Here is a 16237-nt window from a genome sequence, read left to right as displayed (position 1 = left end):
CAGAATGTACCCTGTAGGGACAGCAAAAAGAAAAAAACAATAATAATAAATTAAAAAAGAGGATAGTTTAAGAGTTCTCTGGGACAACATCAAGTATAATAACATTCGCATCATAGGGGTACCAGAAGGAGAAGAGAAAAAGCAAGGGACTGGGATCCTATTTGATGAAATAATGACTGAAAACTTCCCTAACCTGGCAAAGGACATAGACATACAACCCCATGAAGTGCAAAGAATCCCAAACAAGATGTACTGAAGCAGGCCCACACAAAGACACATTATAATTAAAATGGCAAAGGTTAAAGACAAAGAATCCTAAAAGCAGCAAGTGAAAAGCAGTTAGATACCTACAAGGGAGCCCCCATAAGGTTGGCAGCTGATTTCTCAACAGAAACTTTGCAATCCACAAGGGATTGGCACAGAATACTCAATGTGATGAAAAGCAAGGACATACAACCAATATTACTCTACCCAACAAAGCTATCATTTAGAATCGAAGGAGAGATATAGAGCTTCCCAGACAAGAAAAAGCTAAAATTGTTCATCAGCACCAAATCAGTATTACAAGGAATGTTACACGGACTTCTTTGAGATTAAAAAAAAAAGATCAAAATTATGAATAATAAAATGGCAACAGTACATTTCTCTCAACAATTACTTTCAATGTAAATGGATCAAATGCTCCACTCAAAAAACATAGGAGGGATGAATACACAAGAATACTAGACCCTTACATATGCCGCCTCAAAGAGACTCATTTCAGATTGAAAGACACATATAGACCAAAAGTAAAGGGATGGAAAAAGATATTTCATGGAAATAAAATAAACAAACAAAATAAGCTGGGATAGCAATACTTATACCAGACAAAACAGAATTTAAAACAAAGGCTACAATAGGAGACAAAGAAGGACCCAGTAATCCGACTTCTGGGTATTTATCGGAAGAAATCCAAAATGCTACTGTGAGAGGTGGCCAAGATGTGGAGGCAACCTAGGGGTTTATCAACAGAAGAACAGATAAAGAGGAGGTGGTACATATACACAGTGCATATTGCTCAGCCATGGAGGGGAATGGGTTCTTGCCATCTGTGGTAGCAGGGATGGACCTGGAGGGTATTGTGATGAGTGGAGTATGTCAGACAGTGAAAGATGGAACCAGTGTGATTTCAGTTATATGTTGAATCTAAAGAACAAAATAAACAAACAAAATGGAAACATACTCATAGATACCATGAACATTTGATGGTTGCCAGATTGGGGGGGGAGGGATTGGGGTGAGGGGAGAAAAAGGGGAAAGGATTAAGAAGCACAAATGGTTGTTACAAAGTAGTTATGGGGATGTAGGGTATAGCATAAGTTTATAGTTTAATATTGTAGTAATTATGTATGGTGTAAGATGGGTCCTAGATTTATCAGGGTGACAGATGGGAGGGGTTTGGGGACAGGGTGAAAAAGGTGAAGGGGTTAAGAAGCACAAATTGGTAGTTACAAAATAATCATGAGGCCGTAAAGTAAAGCATAAGGAATACAGTTAACAACATGGTAATAACTATGCATAGTGGCAGGTGGGTACTACACTGTCAAGGGGATCACTTATTAAATTATATAAATGTCCAACCATATGCTGTACACCTGAAATTAATATAAAATAATATTGAATGTCAGCTGTACCTAAAAAATTAAAGAGGGGGAAAGGTGAAGGGCAATAAGTGGTCCAAATTTCCAGGTGTAAAACAAATAAGTCATGGGAATGAAATGTACAGAATAGGGAATATAGTCAACAATATTATGATAACGTGGTACAATGTCAGATGGTTGCTGGACTTATCACAGTGATCACTTCTTTAGATATATAAATGTTGAATAACTATTGTATACACCTGAAGCTAATATAATATTGAATGTAACTATATTTTTAATAAAAATCTTTAAAAATGTTTGCAGAACAATGCCTATCCATGTTACATGTAACACCTTCTGATCTCTGCTATTCCTGTCTATTCTATTTCTTTAAAGGTACCTACCATGAAATCTATTTCAATTCTTCAATAGTTGACAAACTGTATTTTGAAAAAGGCTGCAATACAGAAAATTTTGCGCATGGTAATGTATAAAAGAATGTTAACTGTGCACTGTTTGAAATAAAAATAACCAGACATAACAATTATTGAGGAATATTCACACGGTGGAACACTACATCGTAGTTAAGATGGATAAACGAGAGCTCTATATAGCAGCAGGATGCTGGACGAAAAACAAGCCAGTTGCTGAAGCATATGTACAGTGTGATGCTATTTATGAAGTTTCAAAACATGTGTTCATGGATATGCACGTATGTAGTAAAAGTCTACAACATGCATAAAAATGCTGAACATATAACTCAGGATTACGGCTTTCACTGGAGAGAGGGAGGGGAAGAAGAAAAAGGAGGGGCAAAAGGGGACCGTGTCATGAGGTTTTCTTGTTTCTTGACCTTGTTCTTAAACATTATTTATTCTTTATTCTTTAGGGGTTGTGAAACTACCACCCACGAGCCAAATCTGTATTTGGATGGCCTGGGAGCTAAGAATGGGTTTTACATTTCTCAATTGTTGAAAAAAAAATTGAAATAATAATAATATGTCATGCCATGTAAAAATTCACAAGATGACCACGGGGTTTTGAAAATTAATTTGGGGAATGTACAGAGGGATAGTGGATGGAGGGAGGGGGGTTCACACAGTGTGAGGGATATAAATGATAAACGTCTAAGTTGTGCTTTGTCTTGTGCACCTGAAAATAATAATAATAATAATAAAATTATATCAAATCAGATTCTCATGTCTATCAACACAGTTTTGTTGGAACACAGCCAATCTAGTTTATTTTCAGATTGTCTATGGATGCTTTCATGCAACAACAGCAGAGTTGAGCAGTTGTAACAGACATTGTATGGCTTGCCAAGTCAAAAATATTTACAATCTGTCCCTTTATAGAAAAAGTTTGCCAGCCCCTGGTTTATTATGTGACATGTATTTCATAATAATTTAAAAAATGGTAGCATTAAAGAAAAATTCCAGAAATAAAAAGATATATAATTCCACCACCTGAAAAATTTGCTTAGTTTTTCCCTATTTTCTTGTAGTCTTTGATAAAATCCATACATTTTTATTGAAATCAGGCAAAGACATTGGGCATTCTGCTCCCCCACCCTTGTACCTCAGTTCACAAGCTTTTTGGTTGTGCTATCTGGCATTCAAGTTTGCACATTTTTATGGCATAGCGTGGTTTAGGTTTACAAACCATAGAGCATAATTTGTGTAACTCCCTCCTCATGTTTAAACCTTTATGTTCTTTTCATTTTCCCCTTATTTTTATTGGTTACAAGGCAGGGGACATCTTTGCACACAGAGCTTCGCCCCCCGTTGACTTATTTTCTGAAAATCCATTCTTAGGAAAGAAATTCACAACCTTCCCTCCCTCCAACTCTAACAACTCTCTCCTTCCGCCCTCAACTCCAATAACCTTTTGCTTCTTCAGTCTTTTTGCTTGTCCCTTTGCCTTCTATCATACAAGTGATCTATCTCATTTGGCTCCATCTAGTGGTTGCTTAGGTACCAAAAACTCTCTTGCTCTTAGATCCCAGCTTGACCTTACCATCCCTTTGGTGGTACAACATTCGACAGTGCATTGTGAGGGCTGCTTCTTGCTCTAATTTATTAACCCTTCCTCTCATGACAGGGTCCACTCCACTCCCTGGCTGAGGTTAAAGTCTGCCCCTGATCGCTTGGTAATGAAGTCCAAAGGCTTTTTTTCCCTCAATTTCTATCTTCCCCATGGAGCGACTGCTCTGGAATTTCCTCGTTACTGCTCTGCCAGTCTTCTCTTCTCTTCTCCTCTCCTTACCTTCTCTCTCTTTCTCGCTCTTTTCTCTCTCTCTCTCTCTTTCTCTGTCTTAATCTCTCCTACATGTCTCAGGGCTTATCTCTTCCATAGAACCTTCTTGGCATACACCCACCTCTTTTGAGTCCACATTCAACCCGTGCATAGCTCATTCCCTTAACTCTACTTGACCTAATCTAAGTTGTTTTACTCTCCTTTGCATGACTATCAAGTTAAGGAATGGAAAGTAAAAACTTGCAGACAGACCACATTGAGAGTCTTCTACTTAAAGTTTCAAGATAATCAAACCCTTGAGATAAATTCAAGGATCACAGGCCACACTGTCCTAGTAACAGAAGATCTACAAGGTGAGGCCCTCGGATTAGCAGCTTCAGTGTCACCTGGGAGCTGGTGAGAAACGCATCACCGTGGGCTCCATCTCAGACCTACTGAATCAGCATCTAGGCTTTCACATGATCTCCAGGTGGTTCACACGTACATTAAAGCATGAGAAGCACTGGGCTAGTGGACCGGCGAGTGTCTGCCACTATAGCCTCCATCAAAGTGCTCTAAGGATCCCTTGGGAACCTCGGAGCAATGATATTTACCTCTGATGGGGCAAAATGTGGTGTAAGGGTAATTAATCTGGCTGCCACAGTTATCACCCCTTTGATGGACACGGTTGATCCAGTTGGTCTCTTGGACAGGTGGGCAGCTTCCTTCCCTCATCATTCTAGGTAGCAGTTCATTCTTATGAAGCTGCAAAAGGGCTCAAAGGAGACAATCTTTCCCAAGAAAGGAAGACTGTTCTTCAACCAAGAGCAGAGGCAAACATATGGTCTCTTTGGTAAAGTGGACACATCCTAACAAGGTTTAGAAAATGTTTTCTATCATCTTTTCCAACAAAAAAATGTGTATGAACAACATAGAACCAAAAGACAGCAATAGTTTAGACTCTTCAATTTCTCAGTTAAGCACCTACCACGTGGCAAGCACTATTCTAGGTGCTGGGGTTATAGCAGAGAACAAAACAGACAAATCCCTGCCGTAGTGGAGTTTACATTCTGGGGGATGGAGATGGACGACAAAATAAGTAAATAACACAGTAGGCAGTGATAGTACTTTAAAAAAAACTGCAGTGGTGGAGCCCGCAACATAAATCGTAAATAAGATGGTCAGGGAAGGCCTCCCTCAATTGAAGACATGTGGGATGTATGTGAATGAAATGAAGGAGCAAGTCGTCTAGATACTTGGGAAAAGTAAAATCCAAACAGAGGAAATTGCTAATGCAAAGGCCTTGAGATAGGAACATGCTTGCATTGCTCGAGGAACAGCAAAAATGCCAATAAGTGTGGTTGCAGCAGATTAAGCAAGGAAGAGAGTGGCACCAAATTATGCCGGGTCTTTAAGGAGCTTAGGTTTTATGTCAAGTGTGATGGAGCCATTTCAAGGTATTGAGCAGAGGAGTGATGTCTGACTGGCATTTTAAAAGGCTCTCTCCGGCTGCTGTGTAGGGAATACACTCTAAGAGGGCAGGAGTAGAAGCAGGGAGCTTAATAGGAGGCTGCTGTAAGGTTGTTGGTTGGTTTAGATTTGGGTGGTCATGGTAGTGGTGGTGGTGAGAAAGGTCCCAGCCATCTCAACTTCCCTAATAAAGACTATTTAATAAGTTATCACCAGACGACTGGAGTGAATTTTTAAAGTCTTGGGTGGGAAACTGGCTTAGATGTAGAAAACCAAGAATAGGGATAACAGGGCTTCTTTGGGTTGAACGATGTTAACAGCATCCCCTGGGAATCAGTGTTATTTAACATTTAATAAACAATTAAGAAAAAAGGAATACTTTGAGACATTTCTAAGTACACAAATTATACTCTGCTTTCCACAAGTGAAATAACAAATTAATAGGGAGCTCTTCTGGGACATTTCTGAAGCTCTGTGAATAGGCTGGAAAGTGACAGGTGACTTGCCACATGGATGTCACGTCCAGCGCAATACGGGCAGTGAGAGAATGAGAAGGGCTCGTGAAGGGTTAAGAAAGAAGCAGAAATCAAGAAAGTTATGAACCAGGGGCCAAGGGTCTCACAGCTTCAAAGGACTGAGAGCCCCAAATCGGGCCACCTTGTGGCTTTTATTGATGTACACACAAGGAAGCACCATTGTTTTTTCCACGGTCTGTGAGTCTCGTACATCATACCAGAAAACTGATTTAAGCCAATCACCCTTGCCTGCAAACAGCCGGAATCGAAAGTCCCAAGATGTCTTAATAATAGTGGTATGTACCTCCCCAGGGACAAAACCTTTATGCTAGAATAGATGGAGAACTGATGTAATCACATCACTGAATCACTTCCCAAGCAGGTTGTGGGAACGAATTCAGCCACAGAGACAGAAGTTCTCCTTATACAAGGGAAGGTGGGGGTCTACGCCCACCTGTATCAACCCCGTGAGTTCTCCTGATGGTCCCGACATGACTGTGCCTGTCTTAGGTCGTTCCTCTATTGAGGAATCTTACCCGTCATTGGTTACCCAGCCTCCTTTGGGGCCAAACAAGGATATGGCACAAAGATGAAGTAATGTCCCTGAAAGGATTAGTCTCACAGACTCTTCTTTCTTTACGGGTAGGCACGAGGGGCCAGACAGGTAGGCTGCTGCGTGACAACACAGGGACAAGGGTAAGACAGCTCTTATAAGGAGAGATAATTCAGATGATACCTTTAAGATAATGAACTCTCAATTGCCAGTATGCACTGAAGAAAGGGATCTAGAAGTCACTGTAGATCATTTCTTCAAGGCATCAGCTTTTGTAAAGTCCAAAATGCCCGCAAAAGTTCTGGCTGTCCAGAAATACAGACAAAACATCAGCTTCAACAAAACCTCAGGAAAGCCCTCTTGGCGCTCAGTGTGCAGTGCTGGTCACTGAATCCTAAAGGAAAAAAAAGAAAAACAGCCAAAGAAAGGCAGCTGAAATGTTTAAAACATAAGAATAAATGGATAAGAGGGGCTTTTGTTTGATGGATTAAATGCTCGTAAAGTTGAGTACATGAGACAAGATAAGATGAAAGTCTATAAAATCACGAAAGGTCCAGAGAAAGTAAAAACAGCTCTTTTTATACAATCCCACGATTGTGAAATTACAGGGTAAAAGAATCTCGAAAATGGGGGTAATGTCTACGTAGAAACAGGCCACTGGAAGGCATATAAAAATGTCCTCTAGACAGGGGCTCCTTAAGTATTCTCCAATATGCGGAAAGACAAGTGGTAGCAGTAAACAAGCCACCTCACCAGTCTTTTGTTGGGATGGAAACTATTCTGACTGGTGTGTGCTTTCTGCCCAGGCCCCTCATCACTGGTGTACAACCACAGAAACTCAAAAAGAGCAAAAACACTGACAAGACATTCAAAGGATTCAAAATGCTAATATTAAATCTCATTCTGGATTTAAAACTAGATTGAAAATAAAGTCAAGGGTGAAAAACTTATAATAGATTAACAAGAGAAATTAAGTCTGTTTGGGGTAATATCCTTAATCTTTGTGATTCACGTCATGGAGATACATTATGTCCTCGCAAGAAACGTTACTTGGTGGTCTGAATTGGATGAATACTTTGTCAGCATCTGGGTTCTGGTTAGAAAGTGACAGTTATTGATTGAAACAGGCATTAGTTCATCTGAACTTCACCCACAGCACAAGTCCTTCAATAGTGTTCAATGAACAGAGAGGAAGGTTCTCACGAACCAACCGTTACTCACGTGTTGAACAGTTAGCAACCATAGGCTATGGGACCCGTATTCATCTTCATTCAGAGATTTAAAAAAAAAATAAAAATCGGGGCCCCAACCGAAAGGGAAATGGAGGGTAATAACCAGTGTCATTGAGCTGGGTGGGAGATTTCAAAGTGCGCTGCAAACACATGGGACCTTATTTTTAGGTCAAGATTTATGTATATAAATAAATATATATGCTCTCTCTTCCCCAAAAATATTAGACTCAAGAACCTCGTTCCCCCCAAAGAAAACTATACCCGTTCCTCTTCCCATAGGTCCTTTACCTGCTTCTTCCCTTCGCCAGGTTAAGGAACTTTCAGCCCCGCCTCCCTGCCGGTCCGAGCTCCGCCTTCCCGGTCCACCTGTGCGCCCGGCCCCTGACGTCACCGTTCGGCTTCAGCGGCTTGCAGGATTCCGGCTCCTGATTGGTTCGTCCGACCGGCCTGGCAGTCCACCAATGGCAGCGGCGCTGAGTGGGGAGGTGCCCATATCCAGGATGGCGCTCCCAGCAGCTAGGAGCGGGTGACCGGCAGCGGGGGAAGCGGCCTGGGTTGGCCCTCCGATTGTGGGGTCCTGGGGGCATCTCGCCGAGTAACCCCCGGCCCGCCTACAAGGCCTTCCCCGGGCCAGAGCAATGGCTGCCGAGAACAGCAAGCAGTTTTGGAAGAGGAGCGCCAAGCTGCCGGGGAGGTGAGCCCAGGAGCTGAGAGGAGGAAGAGGATTGGACCAAACCCTTCCAGATCTGAAGCCCCTAAATCTCGCGGGCCTGGGGTCCCGCCGACCCCGGCAGGCTGGTTTGGGGAACGTGGGCTGGGGGAGGTGGGGCTGCCTGGTGGCGGCAGGGCAGCTGTCAGGCTGAGGCGCAGGCAGCAAGCTGTGGGGACGGCTGGTTGTGGGAGCGGCCCGGGGTCTGGGGGGGAGGGCTCTGGGGGGGCTGCCCTCAGCCGGGCGGTGGCCGGAGTCCGCGCGTAAGAGACCCTGGAGTGGGATGAGTAGCCTGTGTCCGTCCTGGGTTAGGAGGCCCGGCCCTGGAACTGCTTCTCACTTTAAACAGAACTCTCTTGGGGGGGTCTCCCCCACTCACGGGTGGTTGTTTGGACAAGGGTCGCCCCTTCCCCTGCTCCTCCAGCTCGGCACGTAGAAATCTTTTCCCTGGATTCCAACAAGGTTCTGCTGGGAGCTTGGGACCGTCTGCAGGGGGACAGGAGAAATGAGGAAAATTCTCAAGCCCGACCTTACTTGATCTTCAGTTTGCCTTTTCCCATTAGGAATTATTAATGGGTGACCCAAGAATTGAGGTTATTTCTTTAGCCTTTTCTAAGGATTTTTCCAACCCCGAGTGGCCCCTTACCCTCCTGCGTTGTATTGTTCTTTTTGGGCAAATGCACTAAATTTTTTCATTCTTCAGTTGATTGCGTGGAGAGCAGACCTTCTAAGCTACTTCCCCCCCCCCCCCTTTTTGTTGTGTGTTGAGACCATTAGCAATGGTACATCCATCGATCTGCTGTTGGTTTACAGTTTCAATTTGTTTTGGGCAGTGTCCTGAGAAGTATAAGGAGGAGTGTATGTTTTAGTCGTTTCAGATTTCTGACGGCCACAGTCTACTTGGTGATGAAATTCGTGTGGGTTGCCCCACGTGCTACCTTTCCTCCTTGATTCAGGTCTTTTCCTTCTGGAATAATCCTTTGAATTTGTGACATTTCTTTTTTAATAGGAAGAGAGAAATGAGGGTCAGTGGTGGCTATATAGTAGACTTATTTTATTTAGGATCCTATTAGACATAAGGAGAATGGTGGGAATCAGCTTCTAGTGACACAGTATTGAAATACTGCAAGGGAATGCAGAGATGGCTTCAGATGAAAGTGCTGTGGAATTACAGTGTTAATGTCAGTGCTAAAGACTTAACCAAGCATGTGAAGGACCTATATGCTGAAAACTATAAGACAGTTTTGAAAGAAATTGAAGAAGACACAAAGAGATGGAAAGACATTCCATGCTGATGGTTTGAAAGAATCAACATAGTTTAAATGGCCACATTACCCAAAGCAATATACAGATTTAATACAATCCACATCAAAATCCCAGTGGCATTTTTTAAAGAAATAGAACAAAAAAATCATCAGATTTGTTTGGAACCACAAAAGTCCCCGAATAGCCAAAGCAATCTTAAGAAAAAAGAACAATACTGGAGGTATCACACTCCCTGACTTTGGCTTGTACTACAGGGCTACAATAATCAAAACAGCATGGTATTGGCAGAAAAACAGACACATAGACCAATGGAATAGAATTGAGAACCCAGAAATAAAACCACATACATATGGACAGATAATTTTCAACAAAGAAGCTGAAAACATACAATGGAGGAAAGACAGCCTCTTCAATAAATGGTGCTGGGAGAATTGGATAGCCACGTGCAAAAGAATGAAACTGGACTGCTATTTGTCACCATGCACCAAAGTTAATTCAAAATGGATCAAAGACTTAAGCATAAGATCTGACACAATAAACTGCATAGAAGAAAACATATGTACTAAACTTATGGACCTTGGGTTCAAAAGGATTTTATGAATTTGACTCCAAAGGCAATGGAAGTAAAAGCTAAAATAAACGAATGGGACTATATGAAACTTCAAAGCTTCTGCACAGCAAAAGAAAATTTCTATAGTGAGGGGGCTCTCCCTTATTGGGACGGGTATTATTCATTCATTCCTTTCTTGTGGCCCCTGAATGTGCAACTCCTCTCCTCGGGAGGGACCTTCTCCAATTGTTAGGAATGAAAATAGTTTAGTTATAGGAGAAAATTCTGTCCTAAGACGCCCCTCCAAATGTTAGTTATGCAAACTGAAGACCCTCTGAATATTCGCACCCCTACATGGAAGAGTCAAAGTGACCCAGTGTCTGGGACCCTGGGATTCCTGGCCGGGCTGAGAACCCCAGTCCTCATTAGTCTTAGGGATCCCTCACAGTTTCCCCCTCAGAAGGAGTACCCTCAAAGGCCTGAGGCAAGGGCTGTGCTTCAGCCTGTAATTTCTAAGTTTCTTACTCAGGGGCTACTGAAACCCATTTGTTCCCCGTGTAACACTCCTGTATTAGGGGACAGGAAAAGGACAACTCCTATGGACTAGGAATCCGCCATCGCCCATCTCAGAAAATAGCTGAGTCATTAACTAAACAGTGAAACGCTTGAGGTGCTCCAAGAAGAACTGGACTCATTACCTGGAATCCAGACAGAGCCCCTGGGCAGAAGTTGCTCTGGGTCATCTGGGTCAGCAAAGAAACATGACCCCATCATTAGAGACAGGTGGCAGCTGGAGGAGACCAAGCAGTTCTCTTCCCAAACACCATGACATGGACTGTATGAAGTGAATTTAAAAACAAACACAAGATAAACAAAGAGACTAAGGCTAAGGGCAAGATGAAGCGCTGTCACGGTGTAACCATGACGTGCCAGCCCTGGGACTCCATGGTTTTGGGAACTTGGCTCAGGGATGTCTGAAATCCTACAACCTGGTGGTGCGACAGCCTGCAAAACACAAGTATGAATTACGATACAAAGGGAGAACGTAGATAGAAGACACAAGAAGTGATCAACTCACAGCAGAGTATTTACTTAGCACAGAGAAGGTTTGTATCATTTACCTCCCACCTGCCATTTTCCTGTCTCCTACCTGCCACTTGCCCCAGCACAGCAAGCATATGCTTTCTAAAAGATATTCAGGATTCATGTTTATTTTCTTTGAAAAATGATGATAATATTCCACTCCTTTTATTAAACTTCCCATCCCCATCCTCGAGGAAAGTAACAGAAACAATAATCAAACAGTGTGATTCCCACTGAGAGAAAGTAAGTAACGAGGAAAAAGAAGGACCACTCCCTCCACGAGGAGGCAAGGGTGGGAAGAAAGACGTTTCCCGTCATCCCTGGAAAAAGTAAGTTGGTCCAGCACAGGAACCACAGGCCTGGGTATTAGGGAGGGTGTGAGCGAGCAGGAGAGTGGACCCTTCTCCCTGCGTCCTCCTACATGCTACATGGGGAGGACAGACCCCTCAGCAGAGCAGCTGGAGTAAGAGGAGTCAGGGGTCCACAGACAGACCAAGTGGGAGCAGGAACAGCTCGTGTCTCACTGGTCCACACACACAACTCTGCAGCCATAGAAGTAAATGGTAACAGACTCGGGTCAACCGCTAATCACTTAAACACGCTGAGTGTCCTCACAGCCCGTCTCACACCCCACGATCAAAACATCACAACCTCCCTGTGGCTCAGTCCTAGGCCCCCCGACTCAACTTCTTGTCTTGTCAGGACCTTGAGGACAGGACCTCAGGAAGCCCTGAGAACACGAGGATCCTGGGCGCTGGACAAGAGCCTGGTTAGAGACGGGCAGTAAAGAAGAGCTGAGCAGAGGACCCAGGAGAGGGGCTGCTGAAGGCAGACTCACGTGGGGGTGCAGCTTTCGGCTCTCTGCTCCTTTTTTCCTAATGGTTATTGTGATCAGCTTCCTCCTGCTCTGTCCTGTACTCACTTACAATTTGACATTGGACCCCTCTGTCCACGTACAAGGACACAGCATCCCAGGGAGGCCCTAGTGGTGCATTGAAGCGTCAGGACAGCTGGGTATCATCGTGTTCTAGGCAGAGCCAGTGAGTTCAGCTTCATTGTTTTGCATCCTTAGTTAAATGTATTCTTATGTATTTTATTCATTTTGATGCTGTCGTTTCAAGCTTTGGTGGCCAGAATTAACGCTGGGTATTATCAGGTGTAGGTCATTACTCGAAGCCTCTTCTCCGAGGAACAGTACACCTCACAGAATGTGTCGCTGTTGTAGGTGGTGAGTACACTTTTCATTCGACGATGGGGAAACAATGGAGAAGGTGGTCAGATACAAGCTGTAAAGTCCATTCAGGTTGTGACTTACAAACTGTGAGTCTGGAAAAGGACGTAATCTTGGGTTCCCGAGGGTCGTCCCCTACGCAGACTAAGGATTAAAGTGACGTTGCGTGTAACACGGCCGTGTCATGGACGTTGTGACCACGTGGTACAGGTCAGGTGCCTGAGGTGACGACATGGCTAACAGGCCCTGCACAGGCTGTGCTCACTGCTGAGTAAGAGGCCGGATTCTGGTCTGTGCAGGGGAGTCATCGGTCATTTTGCAACCAGCTGAGATTCACTTGGTGGAATGGAAACAAAATCCCACCATTAGTTTCTCTTCCCTCCATGTCATCAAACTTCAGTCGTGCTGTTTTATTGTGATGATTTTGTCCTTATTGTTTTTTTTTCTTTATTTCCATCCCCCTCCCACTTTCTCTCTGGCAACCAACATCTTGCTCTTTATATCTATGGATCTATTTCCGTTGTTTTGTTAGATTCCATACATAAGTAAAATCATACAGTATTTGTATTCGTCTGACTTATTTCACTTAGCATGATGTCCTCTAGGTCCATCCATGTTGACACAAATGGCAAGATTTTTTTATACCACACACACACACACACACACACACACACACACACACAGACTTATCCACTCATCTAGATGGACACGAAGGTTGTTTCCATGTCTTAGCTAATACTAATAATGCTACAGTGAACATAGGAGTGCATGTAACTTTACAATTTAGTGTTTTTGTTTTCTTTGGATAAATACCCAGAATTGCAATTGCTGGATCATACAGCAGCTCTAGTTTTAATTTGAGGAATCGCCATACTGTTTTCCATAGTGGCTGCACCAATTTACAGCCCCACCAACAGCACCAGGGTTCCCTATTCTCCACATCTGTTCATTGATTTATTGATAATAGCCATTCTGACAGGTGCAAGGTGATAGCTAATTTGGTTTTTATTTGCATTTCTCTGATGATTAGTGACATTGAGCATCGTTTCATATGTCTGTTGGCCACCTATATGTCCTCTTTGGTGTAATGTCTGTTTAGGTCCTCTGCCCATTTTTAAATTGGATTGTTTGATTTTTTTTTATGTTAAGTCATATGAGTTTGTTATATATCTTGGATACTAACCCCCTGTCTGATGTATCATTTCTGAATATCTTCTCCAATTCAGCAGGTTGTATTTCATTTTGTTGATGGTTTAGTAGGTTTACCTTAAGACACAGAATAAGATCAGGAAACAATTAGGGGAAGGGAAAATGCTGGCACAGACAATCACCTTCCTGGAGGTGAGCTTTGCAGGAGCAGATCGTCCCCTGATTAATATAAACTCTGGCTGTGTGGACACCCAGTATTGCAGGCTGCAAAACAGCCCCCGATCTTCCATCAGTGTCTGAGCAGTTTCTCCATTTACCCGCCCAGTCACTCATCTCGTAGTGACCATCTACACACACCTGCCTGCCTACACATTCATTTTTCCTGAGGACCTTGTTTGTTGACATTTTATAAGAAATGTGAAAAGGACACATTTTTGTAAGGGTGACGCTGATGACAAGAGGATCTGATTTCCAGAAGCCCTGGTCCCTCAGATGGTCTTTCAGGGAAATTTGCAACCTTGCCTAGAACCTCATGGAGACGCAGAGGAAATGTGGGCTGAGACCAAGCCTGTGAAGCCCTGAGGTGACACAGAGGTTGGTGCTCCCTTGTGACACAGGTCACTCTGGATCCGGGGCTCCTGAGAACTGGACACACTGATTCGCCAAGTCTCCAGCCTCCCGCCTCTGCTTCCTCCCTGCAGTTTCTCAGTGTCCTGGCTGCCGAGCTTCTAGTTCCCAGGAGTCTTCTCTCCCACCTTTAACCTCTCCTCCGGGTGACAAATGGCCACGAGACCAACTAGTGGCCTCTCTCCCAGGTTATTTGTCATCGTGGCTCCCTCCCAGGATTTGTCACCTGCCTGGGTCACCAGCAGAGACAAAGAGACATGCTAAGATCAATGAACCATGTGGGATGAGACCTGACAGACTGGGGAACCCCGTATCCACCCCTCCATGCCCGGTATCTTCTCACACGTCCCAGTTACAAGGGTTAGAGCAGCAGGAGCTTCACACCAGCCACAGTCCCCGTAGAGATTAGGATGTGCTGGGACGGGGGTCAGAGAAGAGAATGGCAAGAGCCTGACCCAGCCACAGGCACCCAGAACAGCACCTGCTACAGTGGCTCTGAGAAGGGGCTTCCAGCCCTCGCCTCCCTTCCTACCTCATCTCAGGACGAGGGGCCTGGGCAGCCCTTATGCTGCACGTGGCACGTGCATCTCTGCTCCCCTCCAGGAGGCTCCATGATAGCTGCCCACCTGTGGAGCGTCCTGTCTGCTGCAGACCTGGTGGCCACAAGCTGTGTCCGGGGTCCGGGGCTCTTCATCTTGCAACAGTTCAGAGGGATCTCTGCTGGGTAAAATGCCGGGGCCGCTTCCCATCAGGCCTTTCGTGACAGGTCACTTATGCTGACGGTGATACTTGAGAGGGTCAGAGAGTCAGAAGGGATTTGGGAGATAAGTGCCTCCTATCACTGTCCGTTCAACACAGACACATTCAACTAGAGAATGGACAGACTCGCTGGGTTTGAGGGAAGATAATGAGGAAAGTCAGCCAGAGCCACAGCCTGCGGGTGGGAAGAGGAGATTCTGTTTCAAACTGGGTTCTAGGATGACCCAGCTTCCATTATTTTACTCCCCCTTTGTATCTCTAAAAATGTCTTCTCTGCTCTTAAACTTATGCATTTGGTCTTAATTTTAGTTATCTGTTTTTCAATTTTAAAATTTCTACTGGGTTCTGTTCTATGCTGAGTTGTGTTCCCCCCAAAAGGTATCTTGCAACCTTAACCCCCTATATCTCAGAGTGTGACCTTATTTGGATATTGAACCTTTGTAGATTTAACCAGTTAAGATGGGTCATTAGGGTGGTGACCCCAATATGAGTGGCGTCCTTACAAAAACATGAAATTAGGACACAGAGACAGACATGCACAGAGGGAAGTTTACGTGACAAAACCAGGAAAATAGCATGTGAAAATGGAGGCAGAGATTGGACTGACAGAGGTCAGCTGCAAATCAAGGAATGCCAACCACTGCCAGCAGCCACCAGAAGCTAGGAGGAGGCAGGAAGGATTGTAGGCAGAATCTCTGAGGGGGCGTGGCCTTCCAACACCTTCATTTCAGGCCTCCAGCCTCCAGAACTGTGATCCAATAAATTCCTGCTGTTTCAAGCCATCTAGATTGTTGTCCTTTGTTAACAGCCCTAGCAAACTAATACAGGTCCCTTTTAAAATCTGCTATGTCACCTTTTAGAATTTCTAGTTCCCCGCTGAGATTCTTTTGTATCTGTATTTGAACATGGAAAGCACACTTGTGTTACTGCATGTGCCTAATATTTACAAATTCCAAAGTTTTTGCAGTCCGCCTCACTTGAAACTTGTTACCGCGTGTTCGGGCTCATGGTGTCTTGGATGGCTTTGCTAGTATGCTGGGCCGTTTTTAGAAATATTACATGTACACCTCTCCAACTCCCCTGCCATCTTGGCGGCTGCTCTTGGTTGGGGACTGACCCACACCTAAGGCAGGAAGATGGGGGCTGCAAAGGAGACAAAAACATTGCTGGAGTCGATCAGCTCTAGGCTCCTACTTGATATGAAAAGTGGAAAGTACGTGCTGGGGTACAAGCAGA

The 16237-nt window shown here is 44.1% G+C and overlaps 1 long non-coding RNA gene across 1 annotated transcript; it reads left to right on the top strand.

Moving 5' to 3' along the window:
* Positions 1-8327: 8327 nt before the first annotated feature.
* LOC148758819 (uncharacterized) lies at positions 8328-15783 on the top strand. The gene is made up of 2 exons (XR_016020328.1): positions 8328-12463; positions 14233-15783. It is a non-coding gene; the product is annotated as an uncharacterized LOC148758819 (long non-coding RNA).
* Positions 15784-16237: the final 454 nt, after the last annotated feature.

This window comes from Rhinolophus sinicus, chromosome 2, assembly GCF_057876585.1.
Source record: "Rhinolophus sinicus isolate RSI-liver-muscle chromosome 2, RSI-T2T, whole genome shotgun sequence".
NCBI lineage: Eukaryota > Metazoa > Chordata > Mammalia > Chiroptera > Rhinolophidae > Rhinolophus > Rhinolophus sinicus.
The sequence above is the reverse complement of the archived record's forward strand: the minus strand, read 5'-3'. Positions and strand labels throughout refer to the sequence as shown.